Here is an 8,202-nt window from a genome sequence, read left to right as displayed (position 1 = left end):
TTTTGTATCCCAAATGCATAACCATACATTTCTTGACATTAATTCTCATCTGCCACAAGCTGCATAGTATATAAATTTGTCCAGATACCCCTGCAAGGATGCCACACCCTGGATGAAATTAACTGGCCTGTTAGTTTTGGGCCATCAACAAACACAGATAAATTTCATGCCAATCCCAAAGTTATCAATGAACAAACTAAGTAGATACAGAACCCCAATGACACTGCTATGTGGTTATGCAAAATCTTAAGATTTTAATAAAATGCTATGAATGAGTATCTGTGCAGTACCCACTAAGAACCCTATTGCAAGCAGAGAATTTTCCAATCACAACTTCTCTACTCTACTTTACATAATAAAAAGCTATGACTTTTTCTGACATGCTCTATCCTTGATAAAGTTATGCTAATTACTATATACAATGTAGTTCTCCACCACAAAAATCTTGAATGTGATCCCTTAACATAATAATTTTATATAATTTTAAATGACTATTTGTTTTTGTGTTTTTAGCCAAAAGCCTCATGTCCTAACTGAAAAACACTGGAAATCTAAATTATGCATGAAATAACATTGCTAATAATTATGACTTTACCTTAGGCATACCTTTAGCATTAAGCATATCTATTGTAAACCCGACCTGAGCTTTGCCTGATTCGGTTACCTACAAGCAGGGACAAATTAGGCTGATCCCCATCTACTTGTCCAATAGATATCTGCCTGATTTTCAGCCAGATATATGTCAGGAAGGGCCCATATATGAGAAGGGAAGCTGCTGATTTTGTCTGATGGAGCTTAACTCTGCCCGAGTATGCTTTCTGGGTGTTGTGATCATCTCTTTTAAAGGTAAAAGTAGCATAAGACCATTCAGCTGGGGTTATGTATACATGTATGAACACTGAAACTATTATAGTATGTCTCTGACTGGCTGGTAGAATAATTCAACCTCTCCATCGCCTTGTTGAATGTGGAAGTGATGGACTTAGGAAGATGAAGTCCCCCTTGCCTTCTATAGAATCTTTGCAGATAGGTCACCTGTTTCTTTTACAATAAAATAATTGTAATCAGGTACTGTGCAACAGGGTATCATGAATCTTTGACTCAAATACGTATGTAATGTGTTAATTGGTGACCATATTTTTTGGTCTGTATGAAGACTGGCACATTTTTCCCAGCTCTGTAATTCAAAGAAACCAATTAACACTTATTATTTTCTGCTCTGTTACACTTAGAATAGTGAAAGCAGACATCCGATTAGCTGCTTTCAGTGCTAGGTCAAACCTTTTCTTTGTAACCCTGTTAAATTGGAAAAAATACTGGAAATACACACAAACTCATTTAAAAAAAAAAAAAAATCACATCTCCTTTAGACAACATTATTCTTTAAATATGCACAAAATAACTGTGTATACTTTATAACTGAATGAATAATTTCTACATTTTCAAAAACAGTTTCTTTGGTGTTCTTTTTAATAAGGTTATTCATGATTAAATATGCCCTGCAAAGAAATACAAAAATGCAGATATGTAGAGAAATAAAAAAGCAGTATCTCTCACAAACGTATTAATAACAATAGTTGAGTATATGTTAGTGATTTATCACAGAATCCTTTGCAAAGAAATCAGTTGGGGGCAAAGAAATAGGGGCAGATCGTATTAAATACAATTTTTTTTTATTGTGGAAAATGTGCATCTTGAAATATGAAAAAATCGTATCTTATCGTATAATGTCCGAAAAGTACAATTTTTTTTGTATCTGAACTGCAGGAAAACCTTTCTGACTTTGAACCTTCAGTGCATTATTTTGGAAGCCTCCCATAGGACTCAATGGCACTCTGCAGCTCCAACCTGGCCCAAGGAAAGCCTCCCATAGGACTCAATGGCACTCTGCAGCTCCAAACTGGCCAAAGGAAAGTCACAATAACGAAGCTTGAATGAATCCGAAACTTTCGTACTCGGCACGACAATACGATTTTCTCACGTTTTTTGGTCCTGCTTTTGTCGCAAAGTACAAAAAAGTCGCAGAAAATACGTAAAAGTTGTAACCTGTAAAAAAAATACAATTTTTTTGTATTCGGACCTGTCGTACTTTGATGAATGTGCCCCATAGTGTTTGTAGTAAAGTGGCCAATACAGTATATTACAGCTGGTACAAATCTCCTGCTCTTGACCAGTGTATAGATACCCAAAGACTCAAACTTAGTGCCTGAGCAGTCATGTATTTTCTGACTTAATGAGATCATTTTTTTTTTCAAGAACTCCTCCATCTTCTTTAATTTCTTTTCCCCTGCTGTTCAGTTTGAATCAAACTGCAATTTTAATTAAACTCCTTTCTGGCAAATTAAAGACCAGTATTCCTCTGCCACCGATTAATATAAATTAAAAATAGTGCCCCATCTGAATAAGAATACATTAATAGTACTGGTTTAGTAAGTTCCTAATAGATTAAAGAATAATGCCACACACGGGTTTTAGAAGTCAATGTTAATTATAAATCTTAAAGGAATCCTGTCATAGGAAAATATGTAATTTTTTTTTTAAAACACATCAGCTAATATAGCTTCTCCAGCAGAATCCTGCATTGAAATCCAATGTTTAAAAGCACAAACAGATTTTTTTTTTATATTTAATTTTGAAATTTCACATGGGGCTAGCCATATTCTTCATTTCCCAGCATTCCACGGTCATGTGACCTGTGCTCTGATTAACTTCAGTCACTATTTGCTGCTGAGCTGCAACTTGGAGTCAGTTGGATAAGCAGAACAAAGATCGGTAACAAGATCGGTAGAAAGATAGCCGACACCTGTGGTAGATATCAGAATAGCATTCAACAGTAAATAATCCAAGTCCAGTTTGGGACTCTTCCAGTTACATGGGAGTAGGAGAAATAATAGATTATCTGAAAGCAGTTCTTATGTGTAGCGCTGGCTCCTTCTGAAATCTCAGACTCAGGCACAATGCAAGGTGGCTGCCTACATACCAATATTACAACTAAAAACATACATTTGTTGGCTCAAGAATACAATTTTAAATGGCAGTGAATTATTTGCTATTATGTAATTTAGAAATAAAAAGTACACCATAAAAATCATGACAGAATCCCTTTAACATCACAAGAATTAAAACTCATTTTGCTTACCTGTGGGTTTCAGATCATAGTCTACTAGTCTGGAGAGGCTGACAAAATAACCCTCCATTGTAGGCTGATCTAGTAGGATTCTAGGACATTCCTCCCCCCCCCCATTGGAGTATAAATCCAATAAATATGTAGCTGAATTATTCTATTAAACTATTTTATATGACATTCTTTTGGCACGCATAAAAGAGATTTCTGGGTTATTCTGGGTTTCAGCATTTATTTTAACAGCATTGTGTCATGGATGAATCTATTCATTTGAATGATTTTTACACTTTGATTTAGTTCATGAAAAAATAGACGTTGTCCATCCTGTGTATCAGGCTATTGTTTTTTTTTGTCAGGAAAAGATATATATGGAGAGCAAGAAAATGACAGGTGCATTTTTTTTGTAATTGAAGCATGCCTGATTAAAACACAGAGAGCTAAAATACCTGCAACCATGGGCAGACTTTACTTTCTTGCCCATCTAGGCCCAACTGATTGCTTGAATCTCCAACAAAGTATCCAGTGTGGCTCCTTTGTTTGTAGTATGAACTGGCTAGCAAAAGTTAATACTTATACATATAAGGTCCATGGACTCACAGTTGGACAGCTTTGGAATGAGTATGGGTGGATATTTCACAAATCTGAGCTTGCATGCAATGTTGGGTAGACACTCTGGATATATACCCAACAATAAAGGGTACTGCTAATATTTTGACATTTGAGAAGCCTGTGTAGATTACACAGTGGTGTAGTTCATGTATCGGTTGGTGCACTTCCACTTTAAATAATCGCGAGTGAGTGACAAAGGTTTGAGCATTGTTTGCACAATATATGACTTTAATTTGTATTCAGACTTTGAACTCTAGGGATCAAGATAAGTGTTTATACAATTATTTTTTTTTTTAATTTATTTGGCATTTCAATACATTGCAGTCCTTTTTACTTCTATGTAACGGATGCATGTCTGGTGTTATTTGTGTTTTGCTAGATTAAGATATTCCTCATGCATCTGTCAAACTGAGTGCTCCCCCCAAGCTGTAAACTAAATTTAGAATTGTCTTGCTGCCTATTAATTAAGAAAGCATGACCGGACAGCACTGGGGGTTGGGCATGTTCATAACACCTCATATGCCTTAATACAAACATATCTGTTTTCTTATACCAAAAAAAGCTGAGGTTTTATACAAACATTTCTGCTCCTTACTGTATCAGAACAGTTGTAAATACATTTTGTCTTAAATGAAATGACCAATATTTTATGAATGCACAGTCCCTACAAATAGACTAACAGTAAAAGATGATGTGATGGTACATTAACCCAGTGCTAGTGCCCATTTCTTTCCTACAGTCCACACTCCACTGACATACCACCAAACTAATAGCATGCAAATAGCTCTATTTACACATTTTATGTAGATGATTTGCACCCAGTTTTGTCAGAAATCACCACAATACTACATGGAGTATGAGGGCACAAGTTAAAAATATGCATTGGACAGGAAAAGTGGGTCTGCTGGTTGACGTCAGTTGGCAGTCACAGAGATTGTTTTCTTCCAAAATGAGCACTTATACAAATGTCCATTTATCAAAATGTCCAACTTAAAAGTTATATTCAGTTTAATAGACCTGTCCAAGGCCACATGAAGATTGAACATTGGAGCCTTCCCAGTCCAATGATTTAACCATAAGTTCCTTTTGCATTGATATTTAATAAGATAATAAAATAAACCATTTATAGATCCTTTGTAAGACCTCAACTAAGCCAATGAAGCTCATATTTAGCCAATATGGCTCACAGATGTTTAAGCATTTCATATTCATTGTTTTAAAGCTTTTAGGTCTGAGCTGCACTAAGTAAAATGCAGAGAATCTGCCTACGTATGATTAAAGCTGTTAAACTAGGTTCATTAACCATTCTGTCCTACTTTACAAAATAACAAGTGGAGAGAGAGAGAGAGAGAACGCTGTTTCTACAGAGACACTGCTCACTTAACCATGGGAATATTTGTTAAGAATCAGTAAGACAATAGGGAATTTAAAAACCAGGACACATTTGTAAGGCAGTTTAAAAAATGCATCTGTTTCTGCATTCCTCCAAGGCAAACAAAGATAACACTTGCACATGGCTGTGATTTCAATATTTAAAAACTGCTGGGTGAATTGGAATATTAAATATTCAGCGTTCCAAACTGTGTCCGAAGTTAGTACTAAAGCTTTATTACACAGGCACTTCAAATTTGCATTTTAGGATAAGGAATCTTATTAAGTTACATTTCGTATCCTCTGGGTAATGTTATACCTCAGTTCTCTGAAGCAGGTTCTGTATGCATCCAACACACTGATCACTGGGCTGTTTAGGTTTATGGTTTCTCTACTTATGAGGCTTTGTTTTTTCCCCCAATTTTCTTGCCTATAAATCAAAACTGAGGAATAATACATTGTCAGGCCCCTTGTAGGTATTTCTTTTTAAATAGGGACTAAAACCCCTAATCTTAGCTCAAAGGTATTTTATTAATATGGTATTAGACAATATTAAAGGAGAAGGAAAGTCATTTTGGCATTTTACTGCCAATAGATTAGCCACATTAGTGCCACCTAGAACACTATATTTATTCAGCAGAAAGCTTTAATATACCGAGTAAAGAGCCCTAGAAGCTTCCCTATGTTTGAGATAGCAGCTGCCATTTTAGCTTGGTTTTCATAGCTTCCTGCTGCAGCTTTAGCTGTTGGTAGCTCAAATCACACATTCCTAAGTGTGGGGGGAGTGAGTTTTATGAATTATTATGGGAGGGTAGAGAAGTGAGAGCTGCGCAGGCTCTGGCCCCAGGAATGAAGGATTTTCCTGAGAGAGGAAGTCAGACACCCGAACAACATGTTTACAAAAAAGGAGATAAGAAATCCTTTCTTTCTTTTGATAGAGGACTCGGTGCAGCATTACTGTAAGTGCTTATGGCTGTATTTACATAGACCTTTCTGATAAAGCTTACATAGTTTTTCCTTTCCTTCTCCTTTAGACACAACAATCTGTAGGGAGACATCATGACAAAACTTTCAATATTTTTTTTACCCATGCTGAATTGCTTGCAAGTGCACCTGTTGATGCTAGGAATCCTGGAGCTATCGCCACCTTGAACACAGTGGTAATTCCAGGGCTCCCACAGCAAGTTGCATCAAATAGGTACAAAAGACATGCTCCAAAAGAATAAACTGATAATGTAATGTTATTGCAGAGTACCAAAGTTACTACCACAGACATGCTCAGTTGCATTTGTTTGGATAACTCCTGGAATGGCTGCAATTAGGGCTGGAGTTATAAGGCTGCATAATTTGTAAAAACCATGGGTTTGAATCCAGAATGGCACTTTGCACACTGAATTTGTAGTCATAAATTATGCTTTTAGTCAAGTCCAGTCTAAGAATCAAAATGGGCACTAGCATTCCAAGTACAGAGTTGACCCAACAGCCACCACCAGTCCAATAAACAGTTACTCAATATGGCATCTTACAGCAGGCCATGGCTGCATTTGCAAGACTCCACAGATTGCTAGTCTGGGCCTGCTTTGGGTCTCCTAAGCTTTTCTTCTTTATGTTTGGCATTCTTCCTCGACCAAACATTACATACTGCTATTATGCTTGCACAGTGGCCAAGATAACAAAATGCGGCTTTGTTGCAACCGCAATGTATTTGATGTGACCACAACTTTTTTGACACAAACGTGATTTTTTTTTTTTAAACGTGTCTGCCACTTTTTTGATGCAACCGCAATGTATTTGATGTGACCACAACTTTTTTGACTCAAACGTTATTTTATTATTTTTTTTTTTTTTTTTTAAACGTGTCTGCCACTTTTTTGATGCAACTGCAATGTATTTAACATTTAGATTGTAAGCTCTAAGGGGCTGGGACCTCCATCCTCTTGTGTTTTTGACTTATCGCAATCTGTATCTTTTATTTATTTGTCTTTATTGTAATACTTTGTATTTATCTATTATCTTAATAACCCCGTTTGTATTAATGTATTCTACTGTACATAAGTAGCGCTTTATAAATAAAGATATACATACATTTACTGTTGAATCAAAGAACTAAACTGGCAAAAGGTATGGAAGGTCTCAGTTATGAAAAAAGAGATGGGGTTGTTTATGATGGAGAAGAGTAAGATAACTATGTGTATGTATAAGAGGACCATATAATAAACCATTAAATCCACCATTATTCCTCCATAATTTACCATTAAATCCTTCAGACATGAGGCCATGTTACGGAATTCTCTCCCTGAATCAGCTGTACTGGCAGATACATTTGATAGCTAAAAGAAGGGGTTGTATGGCTTTTTAGCAAGTGAAAAAAATACAGGGTTATTGAAAAGTAGAAGTTGACCCAGGGACTGGTTCGACTGCCATCTTGGAGGCAGAATTGGAAATGTTCAGATGGGGTTTTTGAGATATATATATATTCTATGTATGGGATCCCTTACCCGGAAACCCGTTATACAGAAAGCCTGTCTCCCATAGACTCCATTTTAATCAAATAATTTAGAATTTTAAAACTGATTTCCTTTTTCTCTGTAATAATAAAACAGTACCTTGTAACTGATCCCAGTTAAGATATAACTAATATATATAATTTAGTTTTTTAGCTATTTACCTAGCAAAGTAGTTATAATTTTGACCCTACAGGTCCAAACACACACTGCAAAGCTTGACACATCACATAACCATCACTAGTGTGTATGTCCTTCCTCTTCATGATCATATTTGTATTGCTGATCTGATTCGCTAAATTGAAAATAATGTTAACAGCCAATTTGACAAAGTCATGCAAATGACCATTAAAAGAACAAGGAATGTGCAGCATCACCAGATGGTCTGACAGCTTTTACTGTGTCTGATGTAATCCATAGCAGACATCATTAGCAATCCTATACAGAGGAAAGAGAGAGGGCATACAAAACAAGGAAGAACTATAAAATGTGCATTTAAAAATAAATAAAACAGTACATATATCTTATATCTTTTAGAGACATACCATGTCTCTAAAGAGAAAGCAGAATTTTTAGATTTAAATATCTGTCATG

This window comes from Xenopus tropicalis, chromosome 2, assembly GCF_000004195.4.
Source record: "Xenopus tropicalis strain Nigerian chromosome 2, UCB_Xtro_10.0, whole genome shotgun sequence".
Taxonomy (NCBI): Eukaryota; Metazoa; Chordata; class Amphibia; order Anura; family Pipidae; genus Xenopus; species Xenopus tropicalis.
The sequence above is the reverse complement of the archived record's forward strand: the minus strand, read 5'-3'. Positions refer to the sequence as shown.